General features: G+C 36.3%; 1 long non-coding RNA gene across 3 annotated transcripts in view; it reads right to left on the bottom strand.

Annotated features, from left to right (window-relative positions):
* Nucleotides 1-1435: 1435 nt before the first annotated feature.
* The window catches only part of LOC143647934 (uncharacterized), a 75264-nt gene continuing 61256 nt past the window's right edge, over nt 1436-15443 (bottom strand). Inside the window, exons 2-4 of one of the 3 annotated variants that reach the window (XR_013158263.1) lie at nt 11235-11276; nt 6804-6928; nt 1436-1655 (exon numbers count right to left, since the gene is read on the bottom strand). This is a non-coding gene — a long non-coding RNA (uncharacterized LOC143647934). Of the gene's footprint in view, nt 1656-6723; nt 6929-10104; nt 10591-11234; nt 11277-15443 lie in introns of those variants that run through there. The other 2 variants (XR_013158261.1, XR_013158262.1) reach the window with 2 other exon arrangements.

The raw sequence follows: 15443 nt of genomic DNA, 5'->3' as shown, positions 1-15443 counted from the left end.
AAGCAACAGTCAAAATAATCTGTTTCACATAGACTTGTGGCATTGACTAGTAGGTCTTGGGATACCTAGAAGTAAAATAGATGAGCAATCTACTAAATTCTTCTTTGAGCTGTATAACCAGAAGTATTTTAGGTCAAGTGAACAGAAATCTAACCTGAATTACCAAAACAGAGAATCATGGCCTCTTAATCAATTCGTACACTTGAGAGAGTTTACAGACTCAGAGATCCTCAGATGAGGGGAGGGCTTGGTACACTTAGGAAAGGACCTCTTTTACATTGCCCAAAATTTACAGTGTTAATCTTCCTCTCATCCTTCCCCAAGGAGATCTATGGCCTTTTAACAGGGTGACTGTACACTGGGGGAATAAATGATCAGATATCTCTTGTAGTATTGAACATTGGGTCAGAAGTGACTTTAATTCCAGGAGACACAAAAAGTCACTCTGGTTCACCCGTCAGAGTAAGGGTTTATGGAGGTCAGGTGATCAATGGAATTTAAGCTCCAATCCATCTCACATTGAACCAGTGTGTCCGCGGTCCCATTCTGTGGAAGTTTCCCCAGTTCCAGGATGCATAATTTGAATCAACATACTCAGCAACAGCACAATTATCACATTGGCTCCCTGACTTCTTTAATGAGGGGTATTTTATTAGGAAAGGCCAAGTGGAAGCCACTAGAACTGCCCCTACCTAGCACAATCATGAATCAGAATCAATACATATTCCTGGAGGGATTGCAGAGATTAGTGCCACTCTTAAGGACCTGAATGATTCATGGGTAGTGATTCCCACCAGATCCCCATTCAACTCTACTATTTGGCCTGTGTAGAAAACAGATGGCACTTGGAGGATGATAGTGGATTATCATAAATTTAACCAGGTGGTGACTCCAATTACAGCTGCTGTTCCAGGTGTGGCATCATTGCTTGAGCAAATCACATCACCTGGTACCTTATATACAGCTATTGATCTGGCATGTGCTTTTTTCTCAGTAGCTTTCAATAAGGACCACCAGAAAGAGTTCGCATTTAGCTGCAAGGCCAGCAATATACCTTGACTGTCCTGCCTCAGGAATATATAAACTCTCCAGCCCTATGTCGCAATCTTGTCTGCAGGGAATTTGATTTTTTCTCCCTCCCAAAAGACATCGCACTTGTTCATTATATTGATGACACTATGCTGATTGGATTAGAGAACAAGAAGTAGCAACTACTCTAGATAATTGGTAAGGCATTTGCGTGTCGGGGATGGGAGATAAATCTAACAAAAATAAAAGGGCCTTCCTCCTTAGTGAAATTTCTAGGTGTCCAGTGATGTGGGAAGTGTCAAGATATCCCCTCTAACATGAAGGATAAGCTATAGCTCTGGCCCCTCCTACAATCATAAAAGAGGCACAGCGCCTAGTTGGCCTCTGGATTTTTGAGACAGCATATTCTTTATTTTGGGTGTACTGCTCTAAACCATTTACCATATGACCATTGATGCTGCTAGTTTTGAGTGGGAATGAGAATAAGAGGAGGCTCTGCAACATGGTCCAGGCTGCTTGTACAAGCTCCCCTCCACTTGAGCCATATGGTCCAGCAGATCCAATGGTGTTGGAAGTGAAAGTGTCAGTGGCAAACAGGGATGTTGTCTGGAGCCTTTAGCAGGTCCCTATAGGAGAATCAGAACACAGACCCTTAGGATTTTGGAGCAAAGCCTTACAATCTACTGCAGATAACTATTCTCCTTTTGAGAAACAGCTTTTAGCCTGCTACTGAGCATTAGTAAATACTGAAAGCTTAACTATGGGCCACCAATTTGCCATAAGATCTGAGTTGCCTATCATGAGCTAGTGCTGTCTGAACTACGATATTATGAAGTTTGCATGCACAGCAGCACTTCATCATAAAGCAGAAATGGTATATTAAGGATAGGGCTCAAGTGGGTTCTGAATGCACAAGTAGTGTGTGAGAAAATGGTCCAAATTCCCATGGTCCCCACTCCTGCCACATTACCTTCTCTTTCCAAGACCAGAGCTATTGCATCTTGGGGAATTTCTTACAGTCAGTTGACTAAGGAAGAGAAAACTCATGCCTGGTTTAAGGATGGTTCTGCACAATATGCTGGAACCCAATCATAAGTAAACAGTTGCAGCACAAAAAACCCATGCTGGGAGGTCCTTCAAAGACAGTGCTGAAGGGAAATCCTTCCAGTGGGCAAAACTTTGAGCACTGCACCTGGTTGTTCATTTTTCTTGGAAGGAGAACTGATCAGAGGTGAGTTTGCATACTGACTCATGAGCTGTTGTTAATGTTTGGCTGGATTATCAGGGACCAGGAAGGAGCAGGAATGGAAAAAATGATGACAAAGAAATCCAGATCATTCATCAGAGCTGTCAGCTTCACATCCTGCCCTATGGATTTTGGACTCTTCCATTCCCATAGTTGCATGAGACACCTTTATAAATCTCATATTTGCAGATCTCTCCTGTTGGTTCTGTTTTCTCTATCAATATCCATGATATCAAAAATTTAACCACAAAGGAAAACCCATTAATTTGCTTAATTTTTAAAATACTATTTCCATATTCTGATTAATTTTATTTGTGGGAGAGGCATGCTATACTATACAATTTTTCTAAGTGATTTACTACTAGCATTATAATATGGTAAAAAATGCAGGTACAATAGTATGTTGGGAAAGAATAGTAGGGAGTAAATTCAATTCAATTACCACACAGCTGCTTTTTCTTGGAATCTTGCATCTTTCTAAAAGTACACTTTTACAAAATGGGGCAGAAATCCCTCTGCTTTACTTGCATCTTTATTGTGATATATTATATAGTCACACACCGTATAATCATCCAAAATGATGGTTCACAGTATGATCACATAGCTGTGCATTCATCACTACTGTAGATTCTTGAACATTTTCATTACTCCAAAAAATAAAAATAAGAATAAACATAGAAATAAAAATAAAGTAAAACACCGAAACATCGCATACCTGCCATACCCCCTATTATTTACTTGTATTTTTTGTCTTTATTTTCTTACAAATCCATTCCTCTGCTTTTTAATCCCTCACATCTCTTTTGAGTTTGCACCACTCCCTCTCCTTAGAATTTAACATGTTGAAATAGCAGGCCCAGGCCCTTTCCTTAGGGAACAATCTTGCTTCCCCTCAATTATTTTCTTCCTCTCAATTATGTGAGTATCTCTGTAGTTTTTGGAGTTCCCATATGTGTAAGGGACTTACCCAGCTTAAATGTTCTATTTCTTAGGGCAGCTTCCTTAGATGCAAAGCTGGTGATTCTTATACAAGTCATTCACTGAGGAAGTGACATATGCAGAAAGTGAGTGGATAAAGTAAGGGGGAAAAATCTAAGCAAGCATGTTTCACAGCTGAAGCTCTGATGTCACAGATAGGCTCTAGAACAAAAATTATATCGCAGTTTGTCATGCCTTGAAGAAAGGACTCTAGCTGAGATGAAGGGTGAAAGGCAAAGCAGCTCCCATTTATTAGAAAAGGAGCAATTCTCTAGACAAGGTGAGGTTATGAATTGTTAGTCACTGTGTGGTTAATTTCATCTGTCAGCTTGGCTAGCCTATGATGACCAGTTGTTTGGACCAGCAAGTACCAGCCTGACAGCTATTGTGAGGGTATTTTGTAAATGGATTTGCATCTATAGTCAGTTGATGGCATCTATAGTCAACAAAGGATATTTCGCTTGGCAATGTGAGGAGTCTCTTCATCCAAAAACCAGAACCGAGGATTTCAGAATCAGAAAGAAGCATTTCTGCCTCACTTTCATTCAGACAGCCTCCTCAGGGGAATAAGGGTTTGCCAGAATTAAAGAATCACCATCAGTTTTGTGCTTGCAACCTGCACTATGGAATTCAGACTTGCCAGATCCCTTGGTCATCCTCTTCCATTTCTTCTCTAACATTCTGTGTAAAATGAATATTTAATCATATTTTCAAACTATCCTTTCCACCCTTACAACAGTGTTGGATTCCTGAGGCAAGCATCTTGGCTTATTAACTATATCCTTCACCTGTGCCTAGAACAGTGCTTTGCATATAGCGACAGCACGAGAAATGTTTGTGGAAGGAATGGATAAAGTCTTATCATATTTGGACTACAAGGCATCCTACCAAATCACCTTATCATGCCTAAATTTCTTATTCTTCTCAATGCCTACATTTTGAAGTTTAAACAGAAGGGTCCTTCTTATTCTTTCTCTATTCTCTGCTAAGGCAATGGACCCAAAACTGTGTAACTGTTGTCTGAATGGGATAAAATGTCAAGCTGTAGTACTGTATACTGATTAAGAAATGGATTTTTAAATGTTAGTTTGTCACATACACCATACATATTTTAAATACCATACACATTTTTGCATGCAGTTTCTTAAAATGTTAATACACTAATGAAGATTTAGCTTAATCAATTAGTGTATTTTTTAATCGGTAGTTATTCATCCTCAATATACAGAGAATATGTTGGTTTGAAGCTCTTATGTATCCCATAAAAGGCCGTGTTCTGTAAATCCATCCCTGTAGGGGCAGATCTAGTGTTAAGTGGAATCTATTGATTAGGTTGTTTCCATGGAGATTTGAATTAGGCCATTCAAAATGTGTCTATTTCCCCTGCTGAGCTCCTTTATGAGAAGATAAAAGACAGAAATACCAGGAGGGAGGTTTTAGAAAGAAAATACATCAGGAGATGCAAGAAAGACACACAAGAACTGAGAGAGATATTTTGAAACTAGAATCCAGGAGAGAAGGGCCAGCAAATGTCGCCATTTGCCTTTCCATGTGATAGAGGAACCCCAGATGCCAGCAGCTTAGCCTCAGAGAATGTATTTCCTCTTGATGCCTTAATTTTGACATTTTCAAAATGTCTTAGAACTATAAATTTGTAACCTAATAAATCCCCATTGAAAAAGCCAAACCATTTCTAGAATATTGCATTCCAGCAGCTTTAGCAAACCAAAATAGTGTCTATATGCTCAGGTCCAGTAGATCCACCATTCATTCTTTAACCACCTCAACATAAATCTAAGATCAAAGAAAGAGGGTAACATATCACTGAATAAGAACATACAATAATTTTCTTCAAACCGACTGAAAATGAGGTATGACTGTCATTTGTTTGCAATTAATTGCTATTATATGACGGAAGCTCAAAAGTCACTTTGAAACCTTCAGAGTATTAAGTAATCAAAAATAAGAGCACTGTGAAAGCCCTAATTAAGGATCCATGTACTCTATTTTTAAAGCAATATTGTAAACTCACTTATAATTTGTTGAGAATGGCAATTACTTGCCATTTGCCCTTCATAAATGAATAGTATCTGCTCATCAGTCTTAAAATTTGAAAGTATCTTTAAATCTTTTGCTTGATTTTACTGTGATATTAATTTCAGCAATGCATTTCCATCATCTGGTAATTTCATAATTTTGAAACTTTAACAGTTTTAATACTTACTTTTGTCTGATATGGCCATCTTGCCATTTTGGATTTTAGGCTTTAATATATAATGCACTGTTCTTATAGTGTTTTCCACCATTTCATTATTTTCCATTAAAATTTTTAATCTATATATAATTCATTTATTTAAATTATGAGGGAATAATTTTATTTTCCTATTTTTCTTGTAGTTTCCATGTTTCTCACATTCTTGTTCATTTTTTCACTTCTTTCTCATGGATTTTTATAGAGACAATTATATCATCTACAAAAACTAATTTCTTATTTCTTCTATCTCAATAGTTTATAACTGAATTTGCTAGAAACTACTGAATAATGATTCCCTTTTCTAGGATTTCATTATGTAGTTTCTTATTAGTAGAATATTGACCCAATACTGTGATGTAGATATAAGATTGAATTGCTGGTGTATCTAGATTTAATCAGTAATGAACATTGAGTAGTATAAAGTACTCCACCTCATCTATCGAGATAATCATGTGGCTATTCAGATTTAAATTGAATTATTCATTTGTAATGTATTTGTGGGAGATCATTTTCTATCAGTACTGAAAACAATTTCCCTAGAGAATATTCATTACCCTTTCAAAATTAGACATCTAGATTGAATAATACACATAAAATTTGTCAGATTTCTCAGTGGTATTCCAAAAATTATTGAAAAAGAAAGGATGTGGCAAAAATAATATTTCTAAGACTATGAGCAGAAATAGCCTAAAATTTTATTTTAGTGAATAACGAGTGACCAGAAAATTTCCTTTTATGAACAATTCATTTTTTTTCTATTCCATTTAATTACAGTTAAATATCCTTTCATGGTTTACATGAATACCAGAGCTTCCTTGTGCTTCACCACAGCAGGTAGGCAATTCTAGGGTGTTGGCTGCTGAATATATGGACACATAGATCTAGTTTTCTTTCTCTTCTGTTGCTCATGGGCATTTGCAACCCATTTCTGGTTACAACTGGAGATGGGGTTGGCTAACCACCAGGGCATATTGAGATTTCCTGCCTGGAGAAATGGACTACAGTGTTCTTTAATATCTGAATTCTCCTTTCTTCACTTATCAGGCCCTTTCTTCCCATCAAGAAAGAGTCCCAGTTAATGAAGCTGTGTTTGACTCCAACGGAACCAGCTGATTGAAGAAAAAAATAAAACAACAATAACAAAACACTTTTCCTATCATCACCAGACTTATATTAAATTTGAAAGCAAGTAGTTCCATTATATAGTTGTATGAAAGTGACAAAAGTAAGCCAAGAGTGCAACAGGATTGCTAAAAAAAAAATCTTGAGTGAGTCCAGTGTTGTGTTATTTCTCACTCTGTGGTTGGTAGAGATGTTAAAAGCCGATAAGAGGACTTGACATTTGATGGGATGCAAAGCAGCATAATAGTCCGAGTGGAATCAGTTCACTCTCTGGCTCACAGTGAGATGGAGACTGGCAACTACAAAGAGAAACAAATATGTGTTTCACAAAGTATTGGCAAGGAAAAGCAACCAGGACTGGTTCTGGCAGTCTATCCCTAATTTGAGAAAGGCATATGCTGTTATTCTTTGCCCAACTCACACATGACAGATGTCTTTTAACCAGGTCAGACAAACACAGCATGGAAGACAAAATTCATGCTTCTACCAGACTCTGGTCTGTACTCTCAAATAGAAAACCAGTTTCATCAGCAGGATATTGTATCAGTCTTACTCCAAAATGTACTCATTTTCTTCACTTATGCATGTTTTTCTATTCATTTTGTTGTTGTAAGAGACCTCTTTTATGTAATGGATCACACTCATGTAACTTTTCAAAATATTTTAATATGTAAATTTAGAAATTGTACATGATCACAACCACCCTTCCTTTCTTCCTTTTTTTACTTTTCAAACATATTTTCCTGAGTGCATGTTATATGACAGGCATAATTTACTTTGGAGCTTACAAGGTGAATAAAGCAAACAAGGCTTTTGTCTTTGCAAAGTTTAAGCCCAGTATATTTAAAAGTCAGTTAACCCCCTTCCCCCCCAAAAAAGTCAGTTAATATTTAAAATACAGTGCAGCCAGTATCAAGAATCACCTTGATACTGGCTCCACACCAATCACAGTCTCCTCACCTCACAGTGATGGTGTCTGCTTAGTCTGTGGGAACACCCGTCTGTGCTGCTGAACTTGCTGCCCTCAATGGGAGACCTACAGATGCCAGGCCTTGGCTGGTCCCAAGAGCTCCATGACCTGCTGCAGAGCGGTAAAGGCCCAAACATCCCCAGGTTCGTGCAGCTCCCTGAGGACATTGCACTGTACCAGCACACTTGGTTTCAGGCTCCCCTGGAGAGAGTGTGCTTGGAGCAAGATGTACCTCCACTCAGTTACCAAGATGAAGCTGCTTTGTGCATCTGCTTCCTCAGAAGCTTTGGCCACTTTGTAACTAAACTCCCTGGACAGTTCCTGAAGTTTGACTCTAGGTTAGATATTTTTGTGCATGCTTCACTTGAAGAACCTGAAAACTTGTGTGAGAAGTTTCCAGAGAGAACTTCAAGGATCCTATTTTCCAAAGACATTGCTCAGTTCTGGTTCCAGAGTGAAGTGGCGCAGCTGGAGAAGACCCTCAGTGGCCTACAGATTTGGTCAGTGCTGAACTCATACCTGTTGCCTGACTCCAACAAATTGATTACTGTGGAAAGTTTTTTCTCATCATACAAGATTGTTTTTGACATACTACCATGTCTTAAAAAGAGTAATCACAGGGCTTTGATAGCCATCACCTTCCTAGAAGGTAAACTGAAGAAAGGCAAATGCCAGTATCCAATGCCAGTCCTTTGTGTCTAAGAAGATCACGAGGGCCAGGATGACCAGACCATTTGGATGTCTGGGACCTCTATAACTTCTTGACTTTGGCAAAGATCTGCTGGACTCATCCAGGCCAAGAACACCTGATCCCAGCAACACGTTTGCCACCATCACAGGCATCTGTTTGGATAACCCTAGGGATTTCTCATATCCCCTGCAACTGGTTCTGGGAACAACAACTGAAGCTGGTGTGAAATTCCAAAACATCCAGCACTTCTGCAGGGAGTGGAAGACTGTCAGCTGATTGATCACTTCTCACTTCTTCTCTCTCCTTCAGCACTTATGGCTAGGACTCAATTTGTTCATTTCTCTTGTAAACACTTAATATTAAAGGTAGATGGTGTGGAAATACAAATATATACATAGGTACATATATATATTGCCATACATTCTATGGTAAAGGATGCAGATACAAAACAGGAGCATTCATTTTATTTACAAGGAATTATTCTGGAAAAAGTTACTTTGAAAGTGTTCATTAACCACCCTATACCTCAGTTTACTCACCTGAAAATATGAGGTTAATGACAAATGCCTCAAAGGTTTGTTGAGTGGATTAATTTTTAATTCATGAACATCATTTAGAGTAGAGTTTGGTAAAGACTAAGTAAATAATTACCCATATTATTATCAGCATTACTTATTGCAAAAGCCATCATGCTGGTTTTATCATGAAAAATACATCAGGGATGTATAGAAGACACTGAGGAAAATGAGACATGATATCCAGGGGTGAAAGCCTCCCTGAAGGCATGGGAGATGACTCCCAAGGATGAGTCCAACCCTGGCACCATGGGATCAACAATTCCATCCTAACCAAAAGGGGGAAAAGAAGTGTAACAAATAGAGTGTCATTGGTTGAGAGAGTTCAAATAGAGTTGAGAGGCTACTCTGGAGGTTGCTCTTACACAAGCCTCAGTTAGACAATGTTACCTATCATAACCTGCCAAACCCCTACCAGGACCATTCTAGCCAATCCTAAAGAACACCTAGGGCAATATATAAGATTGTATGAGAGTTCTGTGCACTAGAGTAACTTTTCAGAAACCTACAACCTCCAGATGGGTCCCTGTACCAGAGAAGTCTTGAAATCTAGAGGGCCCAGCCTCTCCAGAACATCAGATAATTCCATCTCCCTACTCCATATTAGTGACAGACCCTTCCAACATGAAAAAAGTTAAAATGGCCATAGCCCAAACACCCCTAAAGAGTAGGATAGAAAGATCAAAGGTGGTGGTGGAGTTATACAGAGAAGGCAGGATTTAACAAACGAGCATGATTGCTGAATCATTAAAAGGTTGATATTTCTTTTAGTCTCCAGTATTTTAGAGCAACTAGAAGTAAAAATGTAAAATTGTGGAATTATAACCCATCCAAACTCTGAAATATGTTCTACAACTAATTGTTGTGCTGTGCTTTGAAATTTATTGCTTTTTTGTGTATATATTATTTTTCTTATACAAGGAAAAAAGTTGGTTGTGATGACGAAAAAAATATTTATTCATTCTAGCCTCCTATATTCTGGAGCAGCTAGAAGGAAAAATCTCAGAAGATGGTATGGTAGCCTATGACAAACTCTGGGATCTTTCCTATAACTACTTGTTGAAGAGTGCTTTGAAAACTATAGCTTTTTTCTTTCTTTGCTTTGTATATATGTTATATTATGCAATAAAAAATTTAAAAACATATTACTTAGTCAAAATCAGAGCACAAATTCTACTTCTGGCTATACATCCAAGTGAAATTGAGAAAGAGGCCCATAAAGTTAAACATATTGGATTGTTTATTATAACATGTACTGTTGGAGGTAATTTAGGTGACCATTATTGGGGGGAAACTTATGTAATATAAAGCAATCTACTAGGTGTTTTCACTGGTAGATTATATTGCTGTCCCCTCAAATTGTCCTCAATAATTTACAACTCTACAACTCCCTGTAAGGGGATGTGTGTGAGTATAAATACACCTATTGTTGCTGATTTCTGCCTTATGACTTGATTTCCTTTTTGTAGAAGAAGTATAGTGCTTTGCTGTGTTGATATCAAAACTGGTATTTGTTTTGGCCAAGAAAATTAGAAGAGAAGTGACAGTCTGCCAGTTCTGAGCAGAATCTTTAACAGCCATTTTGTGGTTTTAGCCAGTCTTTGGATATTCTGTTTCTCCAGGAGAAAGGCTTATCCTAAAATGCTGATCCTTTTGATTTTATTCCAGAATGAAAAAGCCACAAGGAACAGAACTGTGAAGCGCCCAGCAGATCCAGCAGATCTCCTGTAACAATGTGAGCAAGACATACACGTGTTGTTTCAAGCGTCAGGATCATTGTGATCATGTTTGTTTATTGATAGTCTCTACCACATACAAACTCCTGAAGTTCAGAAAACATTTTACTTGTCTCTGAATCTCTAGCAAATAACAGTCTCTAGTACCTAGTATACACTCACTGCACCTGAAAAAAGTTAGTATTAACCTCACTCTCCAATAATCATCATCCTATGGAGTGGCAAACAGACCCACAATAGTGTGACTGCTCAGCAATTCCTCAATAGGAGAGTTTGTAATTTGGCCATTTCTCTTCTCAGGGCCCCTCTGGAGGAATGATAAATGTGTTGGGAGGTTAGAGTCTTTGAAGACTCACCCTGGCAAAATACACTTTCTTTCAGATCACGAAGGACCAGGAATACTTTCAAGTCAGCAACTGGTGTGGATTCTGATTTAAAATCTACTTGGCATGACTATTCTAGAAGAGAAAAAAACAGCCTTAGGATTTGAGGCCAGCATTGCTTTTACATATCTTACATAAGTTCTTGAATTTTTCAAGGTTGACTTGAAAAATATTTATAATTCTAATTGACTTTAGCACTTCTATAAAATTACTTTCGGGTGCATGGGTGTTTCAGTGGTAGAATGCTCACCTATCATTTGGGAGACCCAGGTTTGATTCCCAGACCATGCACCTAAAAAAAAAAAAAAAAAAAATTACTCTTTCAAATCAACTTTCTTATTTTCTGATAATTTTGTCAGCTTTTAGTTCAAGCCCCATTTTAACTTTTAGAACCTCATTTCTTGTAATGCTTATATAGATAAGCTTGAATACAACACAGTGAATCCCAATGCAAATAATTTTTGTGGGAGAAATGTTTGAAAGCCAATTTGAATTATAGTAGAGAGATAGAAATTGATGTTTTTATGTGAGTGGGTCTTTGTGATGACTAGTCTAATGATATGTTTTAGCTTCTTATTTATATTTATATATATTTTGCATATATATATATATATATATATTCTGCAATTATATATGTTTTTTCAGTTAGACAAGCATGGTTGTAGGGGGAGACAATGCTAAACAATTTAACAATAACCCACAACCCTCAGACCAACGCTTATATTTATATTTTGAATAAATATTATTCAACCTGAAGATTGTTGTAAATATTCAAGATACATTTACTTAAAATAAAGCTTTAAGAATGGAATAGTAAATGCCCAAAGAAAGATTTTTGAATCACTAATTCAAAATTATAGCTTTGATTAGAACTTGGAGTATTGGGCTATAATAGAAAGCAGAAGGTTACTACAAAATTTTATTTGTAGAATTACAATGGAAAATGTATTTGAGCACTCAGGTAGAACCATAATACTATTTCATTTTTTGTTAGTGAAAAACTCATCTTCTCTGCCAATTTAATGAAAGAAAACCAAATGGCAATGAAAATAAGAAGATTGAGACCTGCATCCAAAACTCTAATTATGGTTTAAAATCAAAATTGTATGTTGACTTGTTGAGATTTCAGGAGCCCTGTTTGTGACTATTTCTCCTAGGATTCAGAGTTTAAAGACTATTAAATGCCTATTAGTGGTGAAGAAAATCTCCATAACTGGCAAATAAAATCATATCTTGTATGTATATTCAAATAATTCCAATCATACAGTTATGCTTTCCTGCTCCAAAATACAGTATTTCTGTAGTGACAACTTATCTCATTTCTAATGGAGTACCATTTTTCCAATATTCTGAAAGATTATGTAGTAATTCTGTAGGTATGAAAGAAACAAAACTAAATTTTTGGCTAACTTGAAGTGTTTATATTGCCACTGCTGTAAATTAATCAACACATATTATTTTCAGTACTTCCCTGTGACAGCTGATGGTGAAAGAGTCCTTAAAAAAGTTTTATTCTAAGAAAGCATATTTTGATTAAAAGTCCATTTTTAAAAAGTCATAATCACTCAATTATAGATTTGTATATTTTAAGACCTCTTAAATAAAATGTGTGTGTGCATGCGTGTGTGTGTGTGCATGTGCGTAACTCATGATGATAGGGTTTTTCTGGTAGAGGTCAACTTTTAGATTACTCTTCTATTCCTCAACCAATAAGGCTTTGCCTATAATTAAGAAACATCTTAGTCTTGCTAACTAGGTAATTTATCACATTTTGTGACTTTTGGGCCTTCTAAAATATCAGTAGAAGCTATTTATTTTAGCCATTGATTGAGTTTATAGATGTTTTAACACATGGCATTTTTCTGATGTAGGTTTTCCCTTTTAAAATAAATAAGATGGTAACAGAGAAAACGTTTGTTTCCCAGTGAAAATAAAAGAATAGTCCTTTTATTCTAGAGCTCTTCACAAGCCTTTTTTTAATGAAAAGAACCTACAAAGAAGGAAGGAAATAAGTGTTTCAACTCATTTTTCAAAAGATTGAACGGCATTACTAGGTGCTTCAGCAATTCTTTTATAAAGTTCTCTAAACTGGTATCTACCCTTGAATGTCAAGAAAACACTGTTCTTAACATGTCTTCATTTCAAACTCATTCCCAGTCAATTGATACCACCATTCACTCATTGCTTAAGACAAAATTATTGGAACTTTTTCCTTTGTTTCCCACCACATTTACACACAATTCTAAAATATGTTATCTTTAACAAAATATATGTTACTTAAAATTCCCACAAGTTTTCATGTCTAAGCATTATTTTTCATAAATTCTCTGTCCTAAATTATCACATTTACCCACTTTCCGTAGTATGTTTCCCCTATTGAAAGCAAGAATAAACTGGATCATTTAACTACTCTGCTGAAGAAACTTTGAGATTCAGACTCCTTACAAAGAAATGCAATGCCTTGAACAGACATCTCCAGCTTGCTGCTCAACCACACTCTTCTTCACACAATGTGCTGTGGCAGGTCTGGAATAGTATTGGCAGTTACCTGAAGCAAGATCAGGTTCAGTAAAATCAATGAGCAAAATATAGATTAAGCAATGTTGTCAGAATACCTGGGCTGAAGTACAAATTTTATAGCCAACTCGCTGGAAAGTCCCAAACAATTTCTTAGAAATGTTGTATATGATTATACTTTAATAGAAATGATAGTCTGACATTTTAAAACCTATTTTTTTTTTTTTTTTTTACCCATTTTGCTTTTTCATCCCAGGATTTCCCTCAGCTTTCTTACTAACTGTCAAGGTTCACTGATTTCGAATCCTAGAATTTCTCCAATAGTGTATGGATCACATGCTATAAAGAAATGATATGTATTCTGATGCTGTAGGGGATTAAAAGGAGACAGTTTTTTCTTCCAGCCTGGAGATGTGGAGGGAAGAGTGCAGAACGCTATAGTAATCAGAAATGTGCGTACAGCTTTCCTCTCTCTAAGCCAAAGAAAGACCCAAAGAGGCAAGGAGGCAATGTGTATAGAACAAGGAGGAAGTAACAAGATAAGAGATCTTGTTTCCTGTTCTTTTGGGGATCTCTAAGAACATAAGTCCCCAAGATACAACTCTTAGCACCACATGAAATAAATTTGCTTCGTGATCAGACAAACAAGGGATCAGCAGAGAGCAGAAGACCCAGAATAGTATCCATGTCTCTGGATCCATCAGTGTAATCCTCCCTCTCTTTTGGTGCTGCAGGTCACATGAAATGTGCTCCCCTTTCTCCTCCACTTGCATCTGGTGCTGTACAAAACAGAGCAATTAACCTCTCTTTGCATAACTTCATAGTAGAGTACATTTTAGACTTCGTTGCTTTGTTTTGATATGAACAATTTATTTTGGCATTTGTTTCCTGCACAAGTGATTTCGTTCATTCTGAGAGGAGGGGCAAGTGCATATCTGTCCATAATTTGAATATAGCTGAAGGATCGAGGGAATCAATACTAAATGTCAATTCATTATTGGGTCATATTTATTGAGGGGAAATGAGATCAATCTACTTCATTTCTTCATCTACTTAATGGCTTAAACAGTTTTTATAACAGTAGAAACCTTGTAAAGAGTAGATGTCATGGCAAAAATGAAAATGGCATAGTAATAGAAAGCAATAATGGCAATGAAAACAATTGGGTGCTTTGAAATTTAATAGAGGCCAAAGTAGAAATGACCTTCCTTGAAAATGCAATGTAGTACAAAAAGATGCAAGGAAATAAGTTTTTAAAATTGTTATACAGTTCTATAAATCTAATTTTTACAGCCAAAATTTTAAAATGGACCTTTAGCTTCTTTATCTATTTTTCTGGTTTTGCTCTGTATTTGTTTGCTTTTTGCCTCAATTGGTTTTATATATTCTAGTATGATACCATATTCCCATGTAATTTGAAAACACAGAAATTTTATGAAACTTAAGAATGTGAATATTTGTGTTATAAATATCATGTAGATATGAAAATTGATTAATGTTAATGTGATTTTAATTGGCTTGTATTTTCAGAATATCCCAATGCTTAGGTCACATGCTGATTTTCATATTTTAAAAATATTTATAATCACAACATTAAAAATATATTATTTTCACTGAAGAGAATACACCAATGCCTAAAAAATTTCAAAAATGAGTGATTAATTTAAATTAGCTTTGCTTATCCAGTAAGAAAATATTTGCTTATCCAGTGAGAAATGTATGTTAAATGTCAAATATATGCACAATAGTTTATTTACTACTATATGCTTATTTTATTAAAATTATTAAGAGGCTTTCCATCTTTAGCATAAATTTTACAGATACACCCCACAATTGCAAAACAGAAGCGATACTAGTCATTCCTTAGCCATCATAAATAACCATTCTTACAAGATATTTGTTACCTTGCTACTCCAAAGTATGATCTATGAACTGACAGAAC

The sequence above is a fragment of the Tamandua tetradactyla genome, chromosome 10 (assembly GCF_023851605.1).
Source record: "Tamandua tetradactyla isolate mTamTet1 chromosome 10, mTamTet1.pri, whole genome shotgun sequence".
Lineage (NCBI taxonomy): Eukaryota > Metazoa > Chordata > Mammalia > Pilosa > Myrmecophagidae > Tamandua > Tamandua tetradactyla.
This window is presented reverse-complemented; position numbering and strand designations above follow the sequence as displayed.